Consider the following 25,407-nt stretch of genomic DNA (forward strand, 5'->3'; position numbering starts at 1 on the left):
TTACTCTTAACTCATTTCCATATGTCCTTTTCCTTTCTACTGCTACTACTACTACTAATAATAATACGAAGTAGTGGTTGCGACTTCGGCGATGATTTGTAAGAAAGGTTTGCTCCCCACACCGGAGCTCGCGCTATTAGTTGGTTTGGAAGTGACAGCGTTGCGAATGACCGAGGGTCCTCGACGTCTGTCTCACCGTCCAGGAGCGACACTGACTCACGCTGCTATCTGGTGTTCACGAGGTGTTTATCGCGCTGGAAGCGGAGCGTCTCTGTAAGTTTGTATCCCTGGTGATGTTTGTGCCTGGAGAGCACTATATAAGTGGTGCTCTTCAGGCACAATCTTCCTCAGCCTACTCAAGCTCAACTGATGAGGGGTGAATTCCCCGAAACACTGTGTATTGAGCAGGGAGTGGTGCTTTCTTGCAGGTTTGCCGAGTCGAAAGTTCGATGGACTTCTCGTGTGCTCTGGATGGCAGTCGTGAGTCAGTCAAGTGTCAAGTAAAGTCGGCGGAATAGCGCGAGCTCCGGTGTGGGGAGCAAACCTTTCTTACAAATAATAATAATACTTGTTTAATACTCGTTACTTGTTTGACATGTATTACTGTGTATTTTATAACAAAAATATTATGGAGGCGGATGAATGTGTTGATCGTAAAAAGGTCAGCTGTGTATCTACACTTGTTATCTCGTCCTGACTGTCTTGGTGTGTATGATGACTCTCATTTTTCTGCACTGTGTCGTACGCGTTATGTCCAACGGTTGAAAGTCCTTGAGGCAGTTTGTATACGTATTCATAAGCCTGTTTTGTGTAAGCAGAAAGAGCACATTGTGGCACTGAAGTTGTATTCGTAGGTTGACACTTCGTTCAGTGCCTTCTCGCCTTTGGTAACGTAATCTTGTTACCTTTTTGCGTTTCCTCTAGTGGTTTTAATGCACAGTTTCTTTGGTTGTATCATTTAGTTATTTTTTCCCACTGATGATAGGAACGAGAAAATCGATTCTGGGTTTTCAATAATATTTTTGATAAAGTACGCAGTAATACATGTCAAACAAGTAAAGTAGTTGCGTGATGTATGCGGCCTTCATCCTATTCATAGCTATATTAATAATAATAATAATAATGTAAGGAAAACAAATTGGAGGGGTATCCAATTTCACCTTTTCTTTCGAAATATTAATAAATAAAATAAATTTTACGGTTCGCGTGAGACTCGGCTGGAAGCCGAGTTTTCCGCATCCGCCGTGGGAACGCCACCACCCTCTAGGATCAAAGGCGCAGATGCAGCGCCTAAACGGTGGGAGGTGAGTAGATCACCTACTCACCTACCTACTCGAAATATTAATGTACACGTACATATTCTGTTTGGTGTCTGTGCCTGTGCTGTGTTTATTTGGCAATGATTATGCTCCTAAAACATAACCTGGAAGCTTCCCTGGTAGTACATTCAGATGTGTTAGCATGAAAATACAAATTTTAAAAGAGGCTACAAATAGTCAACATGTCGATGAGCCGTACTTCGCTTCAAAAATGGAATAGCAGATGGATTTTTGTCCGTCCGACTGTTGAAGGCTAGAGAACTTCTCATTGCTCAAGCTTTCCAAAAGCCCAAGGTTGTGAACTCTACCCAAGGGAAACTAAAGTTATCGTCCAAAAAAATATTGTGAAAATGCAGAATAGAAAAACTACTCACCTTGAGCGGCTGAGACAAAAAAGCGACGTCCATTATTTTCCCATGCAGGCGAGTTGAAGAGACATATGCACACACACAGACACCAACACAGCCACGCACCCACAAACAGGAACAGAATTAAGCAACGGATTGGAGGTATGCATCGAAGATGGCCGTCACCTTTTTGCTAGGCAAGTTGCCCCATACTTGGCGGGTACAACCCATTCTACTTGAAGTAGTACATTTATTCCGAGGATGATCTAAGAAAGCTCTTGACCCATTATGCAGAGCTAGTATCACATTGTGTATGAATGTATTTGACTTGCCCAGCAAAATGTCATGGTGGAAAATTGATGCATACTGGTACGTTCCTTAAAGGGGCACTCCGGGAATATTTTCGGTGGTGTGTTCTCTTCATGGGGGCCTTATATGGCCCCCAAGGAATGGGGAATCGCGAAAACTAGGCCCAAAAAGTCGATATATGAAGCTAGGGAGGGCCAAGTTTGTCTCCTCTTTTGATGGTTTTGATGACGTCACGTGTGATTAGTATTCAAATCCTCTGCATTTGAAGATCTTAGTTGTTTGAATTTCCTGGTGATGAAGAACGATGTTTGGTCAACATTCCCAAGCTTCACAACTGCGACCATACTCTAAGGAGCCTGAAGGACCTCCTGAGGTGCCCCTGGTAGAAGCGCAGCCTGATGACGGCCAGGAAATTGGAGCGGACGACTTCACTGGTCGACAAGGAAATAACGATTGGTGTTCCTGCCAGAAATGTGGGGTGATGCAGAGGGCAGTCGATTACCTTCGCTGTCAAGAGAGCGCTGCAGCTGTTAGCATTGACAGCCCTTTGACGTGCGTTACACATCACCCCGACTTCGTGTCAGCTTGTCTAAAAAAAAACTGTTCTGACCATATGCCTCACGGCATATAGAGAATTTCGGGATCCTCGTACGCGGACCAGTGAAGTCGTCCGCTCCAATCTCCTGGCCCTCATCAGGCTGCGCTTCTACCAGGGGCACCTCAGAGGGTCCTTCAGGTTCCTTAGAGTAGGTCCGCAGTTGTGAAGCTTGGGAATGTCGACCAAACATCGTTCTTCATCACCAGAAAATTCAAACAACTAAGATCTTCAAATGCAGAGAATTTTGAATACTAATCACACGTGACGTCATCAAAACCATCAAAAGAGGAGACAAACTTGGCCCTCCCTGGCTTCATATATCGACTTTTTGGGTCTAGTTTTCGCGATTCCCCATTCCTTGGGGGCCATACAAGGCACCCATGAAGAGAACACACCACCGAAAATATTCCCGGAGTGCCCCTTTAAATCCATGTGCACATGTACAGGCAGGGGGAGGGGGGGGGGGGGTGCATTTCCACACAAATCAAAGAAAACCGATAAACTAGCAATTTTCCCTGTTTGACAGTGCGTTTCTAAAAACTGCTTGGCTAGCATCTATACCAAATCAAATCTGTGATCAGTTTGTGCATACAATTTCCAAAATTGATTTTTTTGTTATCCCATCGCTTAGAAATCTATTAGAAAAGTTGGGGGAACTGCTTGAGCACGATCCGGAAAACATTTCTCAAAAATCTCTAAACCAAATTTGACCTACAAGTTATTCAAAGTCTAGAGGGTCTGGACTTTATTATAATCATGTACATGACGATTGGGATTGTGAGAGCGCATGGAGGAGAGGAGAGGAAGAGTTCTTAAGTGACGATTGTGATTGTGAGAGCGCATGGAGGAGAGGAGAGGAAGAGTTCTTAAGTGACGATTGTACATGAGCAAACTTGTACCTCGAAGTACATTGCTGCTAGTTTCAGGTAGGCCAGAAAATGCATGTCCGTATATGGGATGCCCTGCCAAATGTAAGGATGGGGTTCCTTATTTAGTACAGACTGTAAGCAGTAAAATGCCTACATTTTTCGTACTTTACTACATGTAGTGGCAAACGCCGACAAAAGCAAGTGGAAACTTACTTGGTGTCAGGCAGAGAAGAACGGCGAGAAGAATCGTCGCGGCCGCTAAAGCTGAACAAGTCATCTTGGGAGCGGCTTGTTCCAGTCAAACTCACACAGGGAAAACAAGGCAGGGATCTCTCAACTCTGCAGATAAGATATAGTGGAGAATACAGACCAGTACTCAGTCAACAAGTGCCAATGGCCACGCGCTGGGTGAAGATAAAAAGAAAAACATTTCGCATGCCAACCACTTGTCATGCACACACCGCAAGCCACAAACAAAAGCACTGCGAGAGCTGCAGCAATACCAATGCGCTGCCGCAGACGCTAACTGGATCGCTTCCAAAACGGACAAGCCAGACATTAGGGAGGTTTCGGAGTACGATTTTTCGTGCCAAAATCCGTGGAGGCTCTACGGATTTTTTATACGTCGTTTTCGAGCAGTGAAAAGTTCCGGGGTACGGAACTTATGTGTTTGCCGTCATTGCTAGGTTACGATCGCAAACACGTCACGTTCCCGCGCTATGCCTTTTTATTTTGAAAATTTGTACCGAAATCAAAACTTCCCGCAAAAAATCTATGTTTCTCGTACCAAATTTGTACGCGAAAAATCTTTCTGCACCCGATGACGCAAAATCTCCATACTAAGCATGGTTCGTATGAAAGCCAGTCCACACGGATTCTCGTGCCGAAAAATCGTATGGAGCACGCCTGGAAAAAATCCGTAGCGCCCATACGGATTTTGGCACGGAAAATCGTACCCCGGAACCTCTCTATTGGCAGCTGGCCAGGTATGTGGGTGAAGCGCTTCCGACAAAGACATGCACACGCTCAGCTCAACAACGCGCCCACACACCCGCCTACGTGTTATTCCAGTGCGGCGGCCAGCAGACTTGGCTCTTCATGTGGTGCACCTATTGCAGACAGCAGTGTCACCCTTTGTGTCTGCCTTGAGTGCTGCTGGGCACCCACAAAATCCAGCTCCTGCCTCGTCACCAGTTCAGCGGTCATGGCTCAAGTTTACCTTCTCACAACGCACCCATTCACAGAAGCAGCCACTATCCTCTGATACGGTCAACTCCTGGCTGACCAGTTCCCGACACCGGAACTACTTTAAACACCCTACATGCTCTCACACTGAATATTGTGGCTTGTTCTTTATCCTTGAACTGGGATAAACTGCACCAGATCAGGGTGCTAGCTCCTTGGACTATGAGCAACTTTGTGTAGGTCATGGCCTGCTCACTTTTGTCCTCTGTTCTGTCAGTCTTCTTGTCTTTCTTGCATCTCTCTGCCTTCTTTCTCGTTGTCGCCGTGCTATGCTTTTTCTGAGTTACATCTGGCTGCGGCCAACTACCCTTCATTTTGTGTATCGTTGCTATTGCTGTCTATGTCTTTGTGTGTGCCAGTATATGTGGAGGGAGAAGTTGTATTTCTTGCCGGCCGAGCGCAGCGAGATAGGCGAGAAATGATTTCACCCGCAACATTTTAGGTTGAAAATATGGCATCTGGTGTGTTCTTTATCGTCGTTTCTTTTCCTGACTACTTCAGTCAGTTTTGAGTCTCACCAGTATCCCTGCCCTCCCACCCTTCATTTCTGTGCATATTATTGTTGTTCTTTTATAGATTTTTGTCATGTGCTTGTTACGCCTACATGATGCCAAATCGCTATTGGAGATATACGCCCGGCTTTTTTCCTCACTACTGCGTCCATCGGCGTTAGGGTTTTTTCCCTGGCTGGCTCGGTCCAGGAATAATTAATCTGACTGTCCCAAGTGGTTCTGCATCATGGCCTATTTCTGCTATCTGCTGGCACGCCTATTCCATCTGAGACACTCTGTTCTCAGTCCTCGCTCCCATAACTCACTCGTTATCCGGTTCACATCTGGCTGCGGCCAACTACCCCGGTGAGACGCAAAACTGACTAAAGAAGTCAGGAAAAGAAACCAAGATAAAGAAGACACCAGATGCCATATTTGCAACCGAAAATGTTGAAATACAACCACCTCGGCCTGAAGGATACCGCCCCGCAATGGATGGTTCGTGTCGCCAACGTCTTCAATTGAGTGGCAAGCCATACCAGCAGGGGTGCCCCAAGGATCCGTTCTAGGCCCCCTGCTGTTCTTGGTCTATACGATTGACCTGCCCTCTGCCTGCACCAACTCGAACACAAAGTGCAGCCAATTTGAAGATGACACGTCGCAAATCGCAACACACCAGAGCCGTTTGACATCGGAGTTGTCCCTATAGTCAGCCGTTTCAGCTGCCGCAGCCTGGCTGCGGAGATGGCACCATCTCGCCAATGCCACAAAGACCGTTACCTTGTCGTTCACACCAAACCACCAGCTCACTCTTAACGACACACCCCTAAAGCAAGTAAACGGACACCGGGACCTTGGAATCATACTGCTGTTGAGTACGGAAAGGACCCATACTCTTCAAACACAACGGACAATGGGCACCTGAAGGTGGGAGACAGAGAAACGGAAAACGAAGACGAACAAAACGACTACATTCTGGAAGAGAGAGAGAGAGAGAGAGAGAGAGAGAGAGAGAGAGAGAGAGAGAGAGAGAGAGAGAGAGAGAGAGAGAGAGAGAGAGAGTGAATGCAAGATTAAGGGCCTGGGTAGCTATAGCAAATATGGGCGCGCAAGTATCTACCCAGGCCAACTGAACGAAAGGTAAGTTCGAGTTTATATGGGGTGAATGCAGGCCAGCTTGGGGAAGGTAGATACGGGAGGTAGATACGGGAGGAGGTACCCAAAATTACGAAACTACCTCCAATGGAACCCACATGTCACGCACATAATAATAAAACCAAGAAATCTCCTCCGCCAACTTCGTAAAACACGAGGCCAACTTAACACCTCCCAGTCTGCTCGTAATCCACACCACCTACATTTGCCCAGGTATAGAGTGCGACAGTCTCGTGTTTTCCAACACCACACGCACACAGAAGGACCAATAAGAATGCGTTCAGCGACGAGCAGTCCATATCTGCTTGCGGATCCCCCCTGACCTGTGTGAAATAAATAGCAATCATGCTTTCAAACCAATGGCGTCTAGCCTCATTCTATCATCCAATTGCTCCCGTAGTAGCTCAAACTGCACCCCATCGTAACCCCATTCTTCTGCAATGTGTTGGCTTCCTTCCTTGCTGACTGATTTTTAATAATATCATGATTGTGGACTAATTTGAACCGTAATTAACTTCCTTATTGGCCATGGGCCATCATGGAAATAAAGAATAGTAATAATAATAATAATAATAATGGACTCGGATGGAGAGCCGAGGATTAATTTATACCGAAGAAGAAGGACATAGGAACTACAAGTTCAAATTGTTCAAGTAACGTGTCGTGTTTGGTGCTGGCCAAGCTAAGCCGTTAATGTTCTAGGTGAAATGTACTGCTGTTATGTGTTATCACTTTGTCCTTCCTTCTTTCTTTCTCTTGTTTGTTCATTTTCCATTTGAAAGTTTATTGTTAGCACACGCATTCGTTATTGCTATTGCTTCGATTGTTAAAATTCACACTTGTAAATTTCACTGCTGTTGTTCTTAGTGTTAACTATCTAACTTACTTCCGCCGCATCATCGAAATTGTCGCAGTTTGACTAGTGATTTGTCACTTGTTACTGACTACTCCATAAGCTAAGCCATTCAAAAACTTATTACACAGTATGATAGTCTGAAGACTAGAGTAACGTTCCAGGACAGTTGGACTGAGAGTTTTCATGCAGAGATGAAGTCCTCCTCGTCGCTGATGTCAATGGACGCAAAAATATCGAAATATTTCAAGGAAGGTTGAAAGTTGGTCGCGCCTCATCTCAAACGCTTTGATTTTCTCCACAGGACAAGAGCTGCTATGCTTGTCGTCTGCTAGCTCTGGATGATTTCTACTTCACCACCAACGAAGCCTAGTAAGAATACACGATCGTTGCGAGGTCGGTCGATTACCGTCGGCGGAATCACCTCGATCTTGAAATGAACTTTTTTTAGCCGTGACATGCCCATTTATTTTAGCCGTTTGGTCACAGCTCATGCAGCTCAGGTAAGTGTTCTATCGCGTCCAGCGCGCCCTCTTTTTCAGCATCACTGGTATACCATGGTACAGCACCTGCGTGTGCATCACTAGCACTACGTGTAGAGTCTACACGGCTCTTGCAGGTACAATCATGTACTGAGTGTCTCAGCCAGAGCAACAAATTTTATCACTGTTGCAGGCATTTAGTTTGCTGACCCCTCGATGTTTCTCCAAGCGCTGCCACTTGTTCCACGAAGTCATTCTCACCCCAGCCAGGTAAAACAGTGATGACGCTTGAGTGAATGGCCATAAGCACGAGAAATGTGCAGGCTGCAACGCCTGACTGATCTCCGCGAGTCGAAATTACCATCGCAGCGACATCAGCGAAGAAATTGCGTCTAGTTCAAAAATTCCAGCTTCCAATAACAGAAAATAGAACTTTACCGTCAGCTTATACTGATGACTATCGCCTATATCCCATTCCCTGCCTCTGGTACGAGTGCTGGTGAGTAAATACCCCGTTTCATATCAAAAGTCAAACTGCGACAATTTCGATGACGCGGAGGAAGTAGATTTTAAAACAATAGGAGGACAGAAAAATGTTTTTACTCCGAGTTTCACGCACTATTAAAAAGCGATCATCAGAAAACAGTCTGGATCAGTATTGGTGTATCTACTCACAAAACAAATACTGTAAATCAACTAATTTTCGCTGGCGATTTAATTTCGCTGATTTCGCCGGTCGATGTCAATCGGCCAAAATTAATCGCCGGCCAAAATTTGTCACCAGAACCAAATCATATGCCGCCGGACTGTCTGTAAAACACTTCGTACAGAAGACAGTGGTGTACAAACTATGCAGACCTTTCTACTACTATACATGTACCTCTAGTACATGTGCACACGAAACATCGATCACTTTTTCGGACTCTTTCACGCCCACGGCGAAAGTTTAGTGGCGGCGAAAATTGTTTTTTGGAGACCGGCGAAAGTTTTTCACCGGCGAAAATTTGTAGATTTACAGTAGTAAAAAACTGCAGCGTGGCACAAATCTAAAAGTTGTGAATGGTGGCAGTGCAAAGCGTGATTGACTGCATCACGAGGCAAATCCAAAAAGTAAAAGTGTGAATGACAGCAGTGGTGAAAGGTGACAACCACTGGAGCCCGTTTTCTCTTACTTAATTAGGTGATGGCTGTGGATGGTTTGAAGTTCCGAAGGCCTGATGATCGTAGTAATACGTGAAACTCAGAGTTGTAACAAAGCTTCCAAACTCTCTCTTGTGTTCCGAAGATAGTACTTATTCTCGTGGCGACACTTTGACACAAGCTCACTCCTTTTGTCGAGAGAGAGAGAGAGGTGCTTGGGTGCTTGCGCGATTGCCAATCTTTCCGCCAGGCACAGGTTGCACCTTTTGCTTTTGTTGCTATAGGCCGCTGCTCTGCGGTATACCGCCCATTGAATGCTGCATGCCTTCCCTTCATCCTTGTTGGTCCAGACGTACTGCGATAGGCGGGTGTCCTTCTCGTGTTGTCTGTGGCGGAATGAGGATTGGTGGTTATAGAAGCGTTGTTTGAATGTTGTTGCTACTAATCCAGTATACTCCTTCTTCTCCATACCTGCGGTGACTCTTGCCTTATACACGATGCTCTCCGTTAGACACGCTCCATCCAGTGGACGCGAGTCTTTCGCCCGACAGTTACAAGTCCTGGTGTCGTTGTCACCTCTGTTCGCTTGTTTCTTGGGTCGTAGAATCGTGTTATTGTGTTGTTTGATGATAGTGGCCATATTCTGCATGCAACTGTAGCTAACCTTAACCAAGTTCCGGTTGAAGATTTTGTTGAGGCTTGAGCCTTTGGGGAAGTGTGTGGCCACTAACTGGAGGAAGCGATTTCCGACGTCGGTGGCGACGTTCTTGCTAAATGGTGGATTGAACCATGTGATGTGCCGGGAGCAATTACTTTAACGTAGATTTTCTATAATAGTTCAATTTTGTTCCAGTGTCATTTAGTACAACGACGATTCCTGATGAGTGTTGTACGAAAACTTGTTTGAATCCATATTTTTCTCTACACTATTTCTTCATATTTTCATCGTTTTATTGCACATCGTCTCCAACGTTTTACATTGCATGAATAAAGTACACAAATGTCGGTTCAGCTCCTCTTAATGATTGCGGTTATCAAATCATTGTCGCCTCGCCGTTTGTTTTAAATAATCGGATTTTCTGGCGTTTTGTAGGCTCGAACCAGGGACCTTGCTATTCGCGAGCAATGCTCTATCCAACTGAGCTACAGTATGACTCTTATCCACAGTGATGGTAAATCTATCCTTCTTCGATCAATCAATATCTGGCTTGCATCATACTGGCAACTCACACCAATCAAGAGGGCCCTCGGCCATTCGCTTGAATATCATGGGGAGCGCATCAAACTATGTCCACTTTTCTTTCTTTCATATCTGGCTTGCAAGTGTTGAGTTTCGGAGAGAAAAGAGCTGTACGTGGCATGTGGCCTCAAATTTCCTAACACTTTAAATGTCGGTCCAGCTCGTCTTAATGATTGCGGTTATCAAATTATTGTCTCCTCGCCGTTTGTTTTAAATAATCGGATTTTATGGCGTTTTGTAGTAATTCATAACATAACTTTACAGTTCCCTATAATACGCATCCTGTCCGACGGCAAAAGAGGCTGCAGATTTAGTTTTTTCTGCACGTTATCCGCAATGACTGCTGGTCCTCAGCAACTTGGGTCTCCTGTAATACGCATCATCCTGTCTATGCTTTCGTAATGCTAACATAATGCTCGGGATAGCACTCGCTACTGATCTTCAGAAACTTGGCCTGACTTTCACTCACAATAAGACTGTTTTAATGGTCATCGTTCCCAAGCGGTCGCTGGTTTCTCCTACAATAATAGTAATAATGCAAGTAAGTCACCAGGAGTTTCCTGATGACATTGTCCTCGGATAAATACCTTGTGTGCAATGTTCTCTTAAGTGCTGTCTCGAAACTTGCTGATTGGCTGTGCAGTATTGGACTTGTTCTGAACTCCGCCAAAATGCAAGCGTTGTTCATCCAGCCCCGTGGCCATTTCAATGCCATGCCTGGTATTTATTGCAATGATATCCGTCTGTCAGTCACCACAACAGCGAAGTATCTTGGAGCCCTTGTGGACGACCAACTCTTTTGGCAACCGCATGTCGAACAGTTTGTACGCAAAGTGTCTGTTGCTGTGGGACAGCTCTGGCATCATGGACGAGCACTGTCAATCACTGCACGTCGCCTATGGTATATAGCAATAATTCAGTCTAGATTCACTTATGCATCTAATTCCTTTTTTCCGTGCCTCACAAAGCAGTTAGTCACCCGCCTACTGAAAGTCAGCATGTCTGGCGTTCGCGCCATATTCCAATTGCATGGTGCCGTGGCCACTGGGCCACTGCGCACGCGCCTCTCACTTTATTCTGTTGAGCACCTTTTCATCTACAAAGTCTTGCAGTTTGTCTTTCGTTGTCTGTCCTCATCAGCCAGATCATTGTTTCTGCCTTACTTCAAGTTGATCTCTGCCGACCCCGTCGTGCACGTTGATTGTCCCTTCACAAGGGGTCAAGCCACTCAGCTTCTCCATATCCCCTTTCTCCCTGGACAATCTGGACGGCACACTATGCATTTTCTTGGTAGCTCCCTCTGGAATGCCCTATCTGACCACATCATAATTATCCCCAATCTTGCGTTATTCAAATCCTCTATATCAAAAATAATATTCTCTCGACCAAAGAGTGGTATATTTGATAAAAATTAACCCATTGACTGCTGAGCCCGAATATATTCGGGATTCAAAATGACGTCAGGGCGCTGAGCCCGAATATACTCGGGCTGACAGGCTATCCTACTGTACTAAGTTCCGTGTTCCAGCGTATGGCTGGAAGAGACCCCAGAGTCGAGCGGTACATTTCCTGCATTCAGTACGAGAGGTTGCGGGTACGAATCCCGCGTGGTTACGTTTTTTTCTTCTTTTTCGCCCGGTGATTCAACTCAAATTGGCGACTTTTTCGTATTTTACGCAATTTGGATGAACTTACGTGTCATATAGCACTTTGTTCCTTTTTCTGGGAACTATATCGAGTTGGTCAGCGTGATGATCATAGCCTTGGTCAACATTTCACAAGAGTTCAACAACCTAGTTGCCTAGACTTTGAAGTTGTGGAGCTGTATATTGGCCCTATTTTTAGCATTTTCTTCAGAGCCTCAGATGAAAGGCCCTGTAGCCCTCAATGGGTTAATAACGATAGAACTATTTACGATACTTTTCCAGACGTTTCGTTGTTCTGAACAACATCGTCAGTGGATAAAGAACTCGTCGAGAAAGAATACTTTTTGATATTACAATGAGAGTGAATAATCAACGGCTTGTCCACCAACTCTTCAAATCCTCTATCTCTGATCTTGATCTGCCATCTCTTCATGGATGATTTACTCCATTCGGCAATGCAAGACTTGATCATTCGGCAAGTCTTCCTCTTCTTCCTTCTCTCTCTCGTTCATCTCTATCTATCTATCTCTCTCTCTCTCTCTCTCTCTCACACACACACTCTCTCCCCCCCCCCCACCCCCCTTTTCTCTCTCTCTCTCTCCCTATACTTTTATCATAAAACACAAGTAGCATCTTCACTATCCATAGCCCTTCAATATGGAATCCACAAACTGCCCTCTCCATATTTTTTAGTACGGAATATATAGCTGACAAAGTACAATTTTTTTCTTTTCTTTTGCTTCACATTATCATATTCATCAATTAGTAGAAGCCGTGGTTGGCTCTGGCCATCCCGGCAAGAAGGCAGATATGCCTGTTCAATTGGTGAATAAAAATAAAAATAACATACCATAATAATAGTAATAACTTTATTAGGATGACCCAAAGGCAATTTCATCATCGGCGTACTGTTGTACGACATGCTATACGATCTCCTTATACCGTACAATACCGTATTGATGTCTGGCGCTGTCGCCTTCATCTCTGGTGCGGGTGTAATCTAGTGACTTCGTACATGCGTTATAATAGACCAATCCCTTTGTCTGGGTTCGTGAAAAGGGCCATGCGTGCAAGTCAGCTCGTGTTTTTATGGGACGGAGAGACTTTTGCTCCCCGAGCTTGTGTATGTAAATAGTGTTTTACGTTGACCATGACGGCTCGCTTTGAAGTACAGAACGGCTCGCTTTGAAGTACAGAACGGCTGCTCCGATCCGAACTCTAAAGTCAGAAAAATAATAATGGCTACAATTCCCAACCATACCACAACGAACTGATCGGCTACATCATTGTATTGAAAAAAAATTTCATCTGTTCGAACAACATTCATGATGAGCTAGGCAAAAAAAGCATAGCGTAGGGCCCTGAGCGAAAGAAATAAACTTTCTCTTCGCATTCGAAGGTAATGCGACAAAGTTTACCACCTTGATGACCTATGCAAAAAAGCATAGGGATGCAATAATTTTATAATTTCTCCTATTTTTTCAAGACATGAACCTAGGATTCGAACCCGCACGATCGCCCTGCATGCATTCCCCGATACATTTCGCATACATACTCATTCTTCCAAGAGGAGTTTGTTGTCACCGTACCTGCAGAGTACAATTTTCACAGCAAGATAGTCGTAAGAGGCTTTTACGACTCCCTGGTTCAAAGGTTCAACTCGAGTGACATAAACGGGCCCAAACATGCTGTAAATAAGCACGTGACCGCTTACTCAACCGTGTTCGATTGGGTATAAGGGCCGAATGCTGCATCGCAGCCTTTTCCGACCAAAACCAGTCAACTCAGCGGCCAAAAGACTACAACATATGGACCAATCGCGGTCATCCGTGCTTTTATAAGAACGAAACGGCGTTTTTAGTGACTTTTCCATGCAAATCCCTATCTAGTAGGGCACAGTCACCCAGTTTAGGTGGAAGTGCGCGAGTTCGATTGGGAATAAAGGAGGAAGGGAGCGTCTCAGCTTCTTCGGACCAAGACCAGCCTGGTCGTAAATTTCACATGGCATTCAATTGACTGTAACTTTGGTGTCTCTCCATGGATTTGAGTGAAATTTTCACCACACACTCCTGCCACTATGCTGGCCCTCTGGACATGATTTAAAAGTATTTGCGTCTCACTGACAGGCTTCCCAGGCCGGAAAAACTCAAAATTCCGGCATAGTGCCATGGTGTGCGAGTCACTCAGGAGCCAAATTAGGGACCATCGCAAAAGTTCGGAGAAGCCCCCGAAACAAAGACCGTTAGTTTCGGGCCTGCCCCCCTCCCTCCCCCCTCAAACGAAACGACAGTCACAATATGGGCTTCATTATTTCACTTGGATGCTCACACATAATACTTATTATAATATACTACACAAGCATTGTTGTATCAGTGTGTAACAATGTACAGCACTTTATAAATGCAACGATGATATCACCTTGCAGTGGGTGATCTAAGAATGAGAACAGCTAGAGCTATGCAGTTGTATCCTTTGAGCATGCTAATCTAAATCAGCTCCTACATGTCGTCAATACTTTTTTGAATTGAAGCCCGGTTTGCGATTTTCGACACCGACTCCCTCCCCCCCCCCCCCCACAACGTATGCTCTTCGTTTCAGGGGCTTCTGCAAACTTTTGCGATGGTCCCTTACAATTTTTCACATTTTCTTGCCCATTCTGTCCGTGCGCAGGATCCAAACCTAAAATAAGTCCACAAGCAGCCATGGATGGTGGGATAGGGCCCCTCAACGTGGCCCTGGAATCTGTCACAAGAGCACGAGTGGGTGTTCTTTCTCAGACTCCCAACGACCGAAGTCAATTTTTGAATTTTTTTAGGTTTAGGGCGTGTTACGAAGTCGTACCTTTGATACAACATCCAGCGCTGGGACATCCAGAGCAAGCCATTTCCACAGCGCTGCAAACCGAATCCAGGACACCCTAAAAAAGACTACCACTCACGTTCCACTACTGCCTAGTACTGAATCCTACCTGACTTCTTGACACGACTCAAACTTGCCAAAGTCACTATATCAACGTCGACTACAATAATGAAGCCACATATCTGCAACATCACGAGGGTGCTGGCAAAAGCTAGCGGTTATGCATAACGCCTCTACTGCCACCATTCTCAGATAGACTGCAAGGTTCACACTAAACGCGTTATGCATAACCGCTAGCTGTGCTGCATTCTCACGCTTCTTTTCATATTACTCTAGCTATATAACTGGTTGTTTTAATAATTCTTACCAGGTGACGATGTTCCACTGATGATAGTCACAAGAAAACGTTCTGGAATTGTTTCATTTTAGTATGTGGTAATTGTTCCTACATGGTTATGAGTGCACAGTTGAAATTTTACATTGCAATAATAATAATTAAATTAACTGGTTTTGAGGGAATGAGACAAACGGGAAAAGTCTGAAGAAAACATTGCCTGTCACCTCCAGGACTCGAACCAGGGACCCTCGCTTGTAGCCAGCGATGCTCTAACCACTGAGCTATGGTGTAGTCATCATCCCAGCAGAGACAGTTCAACATCTTCTTCAGACTTCGTAACTCACACTTCCTGTGAATCCATACAGGTGGGTGGGACGCAGCCCTCACTGTGCCCACACACTTCACGTACAAACTAGCACGCGGGAGCCCCAAGTCATAAAATATTAACTGGTTTTGAGGGAATGAGACAAACAGGAAACAGTCTGAGGAAAAAATTGATAATAATAATAATTGTTTCCATATGTCCTTTTCCTTTCTACTTTTAATAATAATAATAATAATAATTGTGGAAGAGAAAAAGACATATGGATAAGAGTTAAGATCTCTTCCACATTTATTTATGGCTCAACATCCGAGTTTCAAATAATAATAATAATGTAGAAAGGAAAAGACATTATGGATACGTACGAGTTAAGAGTAACTCGTATCCATAAAGTCTTTTTCCTTTCTACATTTATTTATGGTTCAAAATCCGAGTTTCAAATAATAATATTAATAATTCAAAAAGAGGACCATAAGTTTACAAGTTATCCGTTTTGTCCAACACTTATAGGCCATTCACACGACGTGTAAACATTTGCACATGTGTGACCAAGATAACACTGGCAAACCGTGATCCAGTTCACACGGTGCTGGGCAAATTTTGCAACCGTCAATGTATCCATAATGACCTCCTGAATATGCCGGGAAATGTTCAATTTTGAATTTTCCCTTGTTCAAGCACTGCATTTGCAGTACGCACTTTCAGATAATCGCGAGCAAAAGGGCCTCGGCCAAGATAAAAAATCAGTTGCTCGTGTGTGTCCAAGTTTATCGTATCCGAGTAAATATCCTTGGAAACAGTACGATAAAAGTAAGTTTGCCCGTCGTGTGAATGGCCTATAACGGTTATAAGCAGAATACTGTTGAGTCAAAACGTGCAACAGTTAGCACAAAACTGACTGATGAGATCAGGACATTCAACGACCTGATGCTTAGCTGCTATAACCGCTATAACCGTTAGTGTTGGACAACACAGATAACTTGTAAACTTTTGGTCCTCTTTTTAATAATAATAGTAATAATAACAATGTTAACTGGTTTGAGGGAAAGGGACAAACGGGAAAGGTCTGAAGAAAAAATGGACTGTCACCACCAGGACTCGAACGACGGACCTTCGCCTGTAGCCAGCGATGCTCTAACCACTGAGCTACGGTGTAGTCGTCAACCCAGCAACATTTTTTTCAGACTTCGTAACTCACACTTCCTGTGAATCCACACAGGCGGGTGGGACGCGTCCCCTCACTGTAACCCACACACTTCACGTACAATCTAGCACACGGGGAGCCCCAAGTCATAAGATGTTAACTGGTTTGAGGGAAAGATACATACGGGAAAAGTCTGAAGAAAAAATTGACGCAAGCCAGTGATTGATCGAGGAAGGATAGATTTCCCATCACTGTGGATAAGAGTCATACTGTAGCTCAGTTGGTTAGAGCACTGCTCGCGAATAGCAAGGTCCCTGGTTCGAGTCCCGGTGGTGTGACTGATGATTTTTTCGTTCTTTTATATCTGGCTTGCAAGTGTTGAGTTTCAGTGAGAAAAGAGCAGTACGTGGCATGTGGCTTCTAATTTCACAATGATAATAGCTACAAGCGAGGGTCCCCGGTTCGAGTCCTGGTGGTGACAGTCAATTTTTTCTTCAGACTTTTCCCGTTTGTCTCTTTCCCTCAAACTAGTGAAAATTTTATGACTTGGGGCTCCCCGCGTGCTAGAGTGTACGTGAAGTGTGTGGGTACAGTGAGGACTGCGTCCCACCCGCCTGTGTGGATTCACAGGAAGTGTGAGTTACGAAGTCTGAAGAAAATGTTGAACAGTCTATGCTCGGATGACGACTACACCACAGCTCAGTGGTTAGAGCATCGCTAGCTACAAGCGAGAGTCCGGGCCTGGTTCGAGTCCTGGTGGTGACAGTCAATTTTTTCTTCAGACTTTTCCCGTTTGTCTCTTTCCCTCAAACTAGTGAAAATAATAATAATATTATTATTCTTATTAAGCAGGGAAGGAAGAACCGACTAACCTGAAGTGAAGCTCCGTGGTCCTGAAGAGGTAATTGCAGACACGGGGCTTCCGACACAAGACAGATTATGTGTGCTTCTGGCTACTGCCGATTCACAATACAACGTTCTGCGACTCGAAACGCGATTTTTTCAACAGTTGCAATTAGAAAATGCCATGTAATCATGTAAAGGCCTTATAAGGGCCTGCTGGTGAGACTGCGGCAAATCTCGATTTCCTGATGCAGCTGTCGTATCCATGCTATCAAGAGTACCAAGAGTACATAAACCCTTGAGAGTACATAACCCTGGGGTTATGTACTCTTGATGCACGCGCCTTTTTTTTCTACGGGACAACTATGCCCAAGAGTACATAACCCCCCAGGGGGGTTATGTACTCTTGGTATGCCTTTATATAAGGCCGCAACCACACTACGTAAAAATCACAGTACATGTACAAATTTTCATGCATATCTCAGTACAAGTCGGTAAGCAACCACACTACACTTTTCGGTCTGCATAGAATTGATGACGTTTTCACGCGACCAGCACGTGACGTTGTCGTACCAAATTGCAAAGCGTGTGTCATGCGCTGGAAAAGACCGGGAAATTCAAAAACAATGCTGATGCTGATGGTATGTACGACAACCAGGTACAAAAACAAAGTTGTACACAGGAGATGGGGCGCGAAAACGACGAAAACGACAAACGTGGCTTTCTACAGGGGTGCGCCAGTTGCTGAAAACCTACATGTACAAAGCGCATTTTGCATTTCGCGCGCGTCGGCATGACGATTTCTACTGTAATGCCGTTTGTACGTGATTTTGTACCTAGTGTCAAGAGTACATAACCCCCAAGAGTGTGCAACTCCACTATGGGTGCTGTCCCGACAGAATTTCAAGTTGACGTCATTTTGATGATGCAATGCGCACTGTACACGGATTATCAGACGAATCCGGAACCTGTGGTTGACCAAGCCGATCGATCCTGTACAAATTATTACAAAGAAAAACGTGTGATGCGTTGACACCCGTACACATGTTGTAAATCACTGGTGCAAGGAGCATTGCGTCATAAATAATGACGTCAACTTGAAATTCTGTCGGGACAGCAGGGTATGTGGGAGTTGCACACTCTGGGGGGTTATGTACTCTTGCTAGTGTGGTTGCAGCCTTATTTAGGTGTCTGATAATTGTAATTATTTATCTATCTCCCGTAAACGGGTTCATAATCGTCTTTATTTTATGTCTTTACACAAGGCCTGGGGCCTTCCTTATTTGGTATACGCTGTTATTTCCCGACATGGCTCCCGCTCTTTATGCAACAGTTCGTACACATATTTACTACGGTTGATACCAAGAGTCCATAACCCCCCGGGGGTTATGGACTCTTGTTGATACGCATCCGGGACCAGCAATCTCGTGGCCATGGACTTCCATGGCCGCAACTACATAGATACTCTGCACAACGAAAGTTTTTTTTTTTTTCTTTTGGCACAACGAAAGTTCGAACGAAGTTTCGCGACAGGCCTTGCGAAAGTGTGTACGGATTTTCGCACGAACTTTGTGTTCTGCACATTTTCGTAGTTTGCACGCGCCAAGTGCACGTACGACATGACCCAATAGAGAGGTTATTAAGTTACACGTTTTTTGCCCTTTTTCAAAACGCGGTGCAAATCTCACGTTACGTGTACTTTTTAGAGGTTAAGTTACACGTGCGACGTGACGTGAAATTTTGCCTGGCAGGATTCGGGTTTAGTTCGCACAAATATCAAATCTTCCCACAAAATCGATAAAACTCGATAAAATTCCGGAAACTCACACAGTCGGTCGGAATAACCAAGCGAAACCTCCAAAAACTCACGTCATGAACTTACGTGCGGGACAGTCAACTCACGTAAAACACGTCAAATTTTACGTGAGTTTTTTTCACTTTTTGACGTACAAGTTCACGGACGTAAGACTTTTACGTGAAACTTAACCTCTCTAATGCCAAGTAAAAAAAAAAGCTAGATGATCGTCCCCGTCCGCCCCAGTTTTTGTCAGCGCCCCAAGAAATATTTTATTTTTTAAATCGTGAGTTTTTGCCGAAATCGTTGGTTTTTTACCGATCGCGGATGCAGGAAACATGTGCACGCTTTGTTTAATAATTTCTTTACTATATGGACCACATCAGTCCGTGCGCCAAGGGGTACTCAAGGGCTGATTTTATTTGCAACCGCGGGAAACGAAGTCACCAAGACGCCTTCATTTGAGGCCTTTGGAATTGGAGAATTTATTTAATTTAGGTATGGCTCTCGTCCCTTCTAGAGAACTAACCAAGACCCTGTGGGGGCAGAAGGAGACTTCTTTGGCTCCGTGAATACACTAGCTATGCGGTGGTCTAGTTAGTTTGAGTGTGTGGTTCGTATTCAAAGTGTTCCAAGCCGCAGTTCACTCGAAGGTCATCGTGGATACGTCTGCACTTGAAAATCAAGGCTGGAAAGGACTGCCTGGTGTGTCCGAACGGTATGTTTTGCACTGAAGGCATTTTTTGTATGAATTGTTGAAAGTGTCTACTTGTTCGAAATGCAAAAGAGATGGTCGTAGATCCTTGGCCCACAACGCCCCACTAAATAAACTATGACCTGTCGTGAAATTATGTGAAATTGATCAACACAATCATCCACAAATTATCCTATGCCAAAGTACTGCAAATGCAAATAATAGCATCCCTTTACCTAGGTCATGTTTGTAGGGCCTTATGTCACATCTTTGCATGATTTCCTCATGCAAATCGTGTGCCTAGCTTCGAAAACACATTGCGCTAAGGGCCGAATATATACCTGTGAATCAGAACAACAGCACTCACTATTGCTTTCATGAGTGGTAATGGTCAGCTGAAAGGAAACTTCTATCCATCAACTCATAAGTAAAGTAATGACTAATCTCCTTGCTGCGCATGTGGTTCCTTCGTATTTACATGTACCGTAAAGTACCGCCAGAGTGCCCCACCATCTCGTCCTTTCGGGGTCGTATTGTGGAGGTGGTCTCCTGTCTGTAGGTTATACGACACGAACTTTGTACACATATTGCACGCTCTGCAGACAATCCGTACCTTCGAGCGGAAACGAGCTCCACACAAAAACCTGCTTAGTGTGACCTTAGTACACTAAGTTGCTCACACCGTACGAACTTCGTTGCACTCTGCCATACGATTTTCCTTTCCCTGGCTGTAAAATATGTCGCGGCAAAATATAGGTGGGGCGCTCTCGCGGTACTTTACGGTATGTGCGCCTCTCTGTGTTCGGTGAATGATTTTGAATATTTGCGCACGACTTCAGGATAGTGCACATTGTGTGGATGTACCTGCGTATGTAATCCTTTCATGATTTAAAAATTAGGAGCCGTGTTTCTCATTACCGTGGACAAGTAAATGTCGGCCAATTACGTAGCGTTTGGAGACTTGCACAAGTACAGTTGCGTGTCAATTATGCGGCACCCGCGGAATAAAATGAATATTCTGGACGACTGAAGCTACACAGCCATTTTGTGTTAACAGATCAGAAAGACAGTACTTCGAAGTACCTGTATTTATCACTAGTATTACCCTGAGACAGTCGTGCTCATCTCTAGAGACTGGCTTGTATTTAACTCAACGTAATGGCAACTTTCATGATGCTGACTGTCTACATTTACTTGAAGTAGGACTATAAATACTTAATATAAGGTCTATAAGCTGTCAGTGCGGTGCTGTTGGATACCCGACATGCCATGTGACTGACCGCCAGATAAACGACATGCGATTGTACCGGTCACAGTGTAGCTGGGTTTTCACGAAAAAATGAAACTTATACGATTGTGAGAAAAGTTCAGAAACCACACTTACACACGTACACACACACACATGCGCGTGCACGCGCACACACACACACACACCTGTCCTGTTCTGTTGAGCCACTACCACAACTTGGCACAAGGATCGCGTCGGCCCCAAAGGGGCAGTAGAGCGAAAGTGAGAGTTGTTGGCTTCGAGTTCACCTATCTCTACGGTGAACGCAACCTCGATCGAAAGTCATGCCAAACGGATTTATCTACCACACGCGCGCGTGCGCGTATACAAAACGGAGGAAGGATTACTTACTCTCCCTGTATGATGTATCTGTTGTATTCGTGAACAATGTCATTGATGTTTTTCCATGCATGTTTTTGAATATGCGAGCATAACTTCCAACATCAAGCGCATTCTTGCTTCTCATCAGCATGTACAAGTTTATGTTGGGCAGTTATGTAGCGTTTGTTTTACCGGCTGCGTTTGTTGGTGCTTGCAGGTCATTGGCATGCTATCTGTTTCACAGAAGCTCGTGTAACAGGTTCACCGTACAGCTATGAATGCAATGTAGCGTGTCGAAGCCACTTCGGTATGACGTGATGCCTAATTTCCTGGTTGCACCAAAATTGCGAGTATGCAAGTGATCGTCAAGCCTGTCCCCTGTACAGTAGCCGTCTTGCCTTGTTACGCCTGGTTCTGACTCTGCGTTCTCGTATACTCCATGCAATGTTACAAGGAATACTGCTCCCTTCTCAAGCAATTCATTGGCAACAAAACGCTCGGCTATGCCCTGTAACTTTGCTGTGCGGTTTGTGCTTTGTCAATGCTGTGTACCAGTTCATGATCTGTGCTTGCTGGTCTATTTGTTTTCTCTCGCACAATTGAGGTGCTGTAGCACAGTGTACATTGTCGATCATCCTGCCCAGGCTCTGATCTCACGTACCACAGTACGGTTTCTCTTGTTGCTCACTGTAATGTGCATGATACAAGCTCCTTGGTACTCCATCATCACCTGGTGCTGTTGCTGCCATTGTTGGACCCTGCTGATATCCTTCTCGCAATGCCCGAACGTTGTTCCAACAAATGCACAACTCGCTCTTAGTTGTCACATTCGGTTTGGTCTCGTTCCAGTCTTTCGAATTTGAGTGAGTGCGTAAACTTGTGTGAAGTGGTGAAGCAAAAGCCGTGCGCCGGCAAACATTCAATGTCCGGATGTAATGACGCACCAAGGCCCCGGGACTTGCGTCCAATTCCTGAGTGATTTTTGTGTGCCTAGCCTCTAGGTATCATACCATATTGGTTTGGTTCAACTGTTTTGGATGCCCACTGCAATACCATTCACTGTATTATGTGTGTATGTTATCCAAGAAATCTCCCATATTTTTGGGTGGACAAACCTCGCCATAAGTCAGTAACCTGGCATTTTGCACCAACAGAACTCCTAGGATATCAGCGCCGTCTCAGTACCTGGGGACAGTTGTAAAGAAAAAGAAAAAATACCCTTGGCCCACAATGCCCCACTAAATAATCCGAAGGGTGTCGCGAAGACGACAATTTCCTTACCTTTCTTTCGTGGACGAAAAAAGACACTTCGCTTCGTCCGTTGCGCATGAAACGAAACATGAGGGTAGTGTTTATCAATTAGAATCGGTATCGTGCACGAAGGAATGGCGAAAAGGTACTATGCTCGAGCGCTGGTCGTCGTCTTGTTTGTCAATTTTGAGTCCCATTGAGAATTTTCTTCTCCAGACCTCTCAAATTTCCCGCGGTTGCAAATAAAAGTGCAACTTCTAGACGACTTTTTTGAATTTGGCGCACGGACTGACATACTACTAGTACATCACAACGTCAGTATCGATCTGCTGAAGAAAGAAAAGGAAAAAAAGAAAAAAAAAGAAAAAAAGAGAAAAAAAACCTTGATGTTGTTGTGTACACTGTGTGCATGAGAGGGTAAAAAGTAAAAAAATAAAAATAAAATCCTCCCGCCCTCCCCGATTTTTCCAAAAAAAGGACGATCATCTAGTAATTTTTTTTACTCGGCCTAATCTCACGAAACTTCCTACGAAACAGGCGAAGCGCCAGCACCGAAAAAGAGCCCTAAAAGTTGCACTTTTATTTTCCAAATCCGACCCCAGGCCCGGGAAATTTGAAACTCAGCTCAATATCGCCAAAAAGAGACTATTTTATCCCTTGCTCACAAGAGCTTCCCTGGTGGTATCGTCTTGTTCCGAGGCAATGTTTGGGAAGGTGCGGGCATTAGCTGCCCTAAGTTTCGCGGAAAGCTCCAAGCGACATCATTTTCCTCGCTTTCTCGCCAGAGTTTTCAAGACCGATGCAACTCGTCGTCAAAAAGTACTCAGCGTGGATTTCGTGCCGAATTCCGCCCCAAACAATTTAGGCTGACCTCTCGCCACCAATCGAACCCACTGATATGTATCTACCTATACACGAGCAATGGTTTGAGCCCAAAGAAGGACAACTTCACAACGAGCATACTTTCTGAGGGTAATATTTTTTATGTATATCAGTATTAGAACACCATCAAGACGACAATTTGACCAGCAGAAAGACATAAAGTTGCACTACAAATACAGCAGCTGTATAAACATAAATAATTGAACAGAAAACTATGTAACTGGATCCCACCAAAAACAGTAAAGCATCCCAAATAGTATGCGCATACACACATATACATGAAGGAAGGCTATGTTGCCACCATACACTGGCTACGCACACGGACATAATTCTGGAGAGCTGAGCATCAGCGTGCGCACACACCCACACACACATCTGCATGCACGCGCGCGCACACCCACACATGCGCATGCACACGCGCGCGCGCACACCCACATATACACATGCATACGCGCACACGCCTGCCCTGTGCTGTCGAGCCACTGCCACAAGGGTTGCGTGGGCCTCGAAGGCACGGAGAGAGAATACGAGAACGCAGTCCCATAGATACACACACGCGCGCACACACACACACACACACACACACACACACACACACACACACATGTACACAACACGTGCAAGTACACACGTGGCAGCTTACTACAAGAGAATCACACAAGTTCACATGTGGGCATGAACTGTATTCACAGTTGGTCATACTGCCTTGGGCATATGAGGGAGGGGCAGGAGAGTGAGTACGTGACTCAGACACAATGCGCTTCGACATGCTAGCACATGCACCGGTTTCGGACAGTGGCAGAACGTGACGGAGAGAGAGAGAGAGAGAGAGAGAGAGAGAGAGAGAGAGAGAGAGAGAGAGAGAGAGAGAGAGAGATAGAGAGAGAGAGAGAGAGAGAGAGCACCAGCGTTCCAGCTCAAGCTCCAAATTTCTAGTTGCTTCTCCTGGTCACAGTAAACACAGAACAGGGCTCAGGCAGTGCCGAGGAAGTGCTTGTACTTGGTGCAGTGTCGTGAGCAGGATAAACTTCCAACATCTCTACACAGTGCTCTTCAGGCGCACACGAAGACTCAGAAACCGGAATATACTTTACATGATGATTGAAAGTCCAGCAGCACAACAAAACTTCCAAGGACTGGTTTGGCACTAGCTTCCGTCTCATTGGCGTGTGCCCAGCCAGTTTTGGAAAGAAAGAGTAGACGTTCATTCCTCGTTCAACCTGCAATGAACTGGAGACAACACAAACCAACAAGACGACGATGGTTGTCATCAGCTCATGTGTTCACCTCCGCAGTGCTACCATTCACTTTCCTGCTCCAAATGCACTACCAGGCTGCATGGTACTACTGTCGTGGACATGGAAATCCGGTCGCACGTATAGCGGCCCCAGGGCGCTGGCCATGCAGCCATAGCACGGTTTATCATGCGCTGCTGATGGTCGCATTGGATCAACATGTGCACTGCATGCAACGTTCTGTACGCGCTGAGGGCGCCGGCCCCGGTCAATCGACTGGATTTCCATGTCCGCGACAGTACGTGTCGATAATAGACCGTGATTTGCATTTTCCAATGATTAGGACTGGTATTATTTCTATTTTTCACACTTTAAGAAAACAAGGGGCAATATTTGATATGGATTATGTGGTTGTTGGCTATGTCAACATTTGAAAGAGGGTTGCAACCGTGATAGCACTGCAACATGAGTTTAAACCTACGTATTGCATGGTATACTCAACAGTTGGCGAGCAGAGAATTTCGTGCCGAATTCCGCCCCAAGGTTGTGCACAGCAAACAACTTGATATATCATTAGCCCTAACCTTGTGCTATACGTACCCGTTGTGCCGATCGAGCCTGAGCCCTCTACTCGACTCCACGGTCCAATGACATTCGGTCATCATGGCCAAATTCAAGTCACTCAAGTGTTGAGAAGTGTCTACGTCGTCGCACACGGCATGTGTCGACATACAAAAATATG

At 45.0% G+C, this 25,407-nt stretch overlaps 1 long non-coding RNA gene across 1 annotated transcript; it reads left to right on the forward strand.

The window, feature by feature from the left end:
- The first annotated feature begins 19,492 nt into the window (after positions 1–19,492).
- LOC135827558 (uncharacterized) lies at positions 19,493–22,142 on the forward strand. Its single transcript, XR_010555497.1, has 2 exons — positions 19,493–19,712; positions 21,515–22,142. It is a non-coding gene; the product is annotated as an uncharacterized LOC135827558 (long non-coding RNA).
- The last annotated feature ends 3,265 nt before the right edge of the window (positions 22,143–25,407 follow it).

The sequence above is a fragment of the Sycon ciliatum genome, chromosome 11, assembly GCF_964019385.1.
Source record: "Sycon ciliatum chromosome 11, ocSycCili1.1, whole genome shotgun sequence".
Lineage (NCBI taxonomy): Eukaryota > Metazoa > Porifera > Calcarea > Leucosolenida > Sycettidae > Sycon > Sycon ciliatum.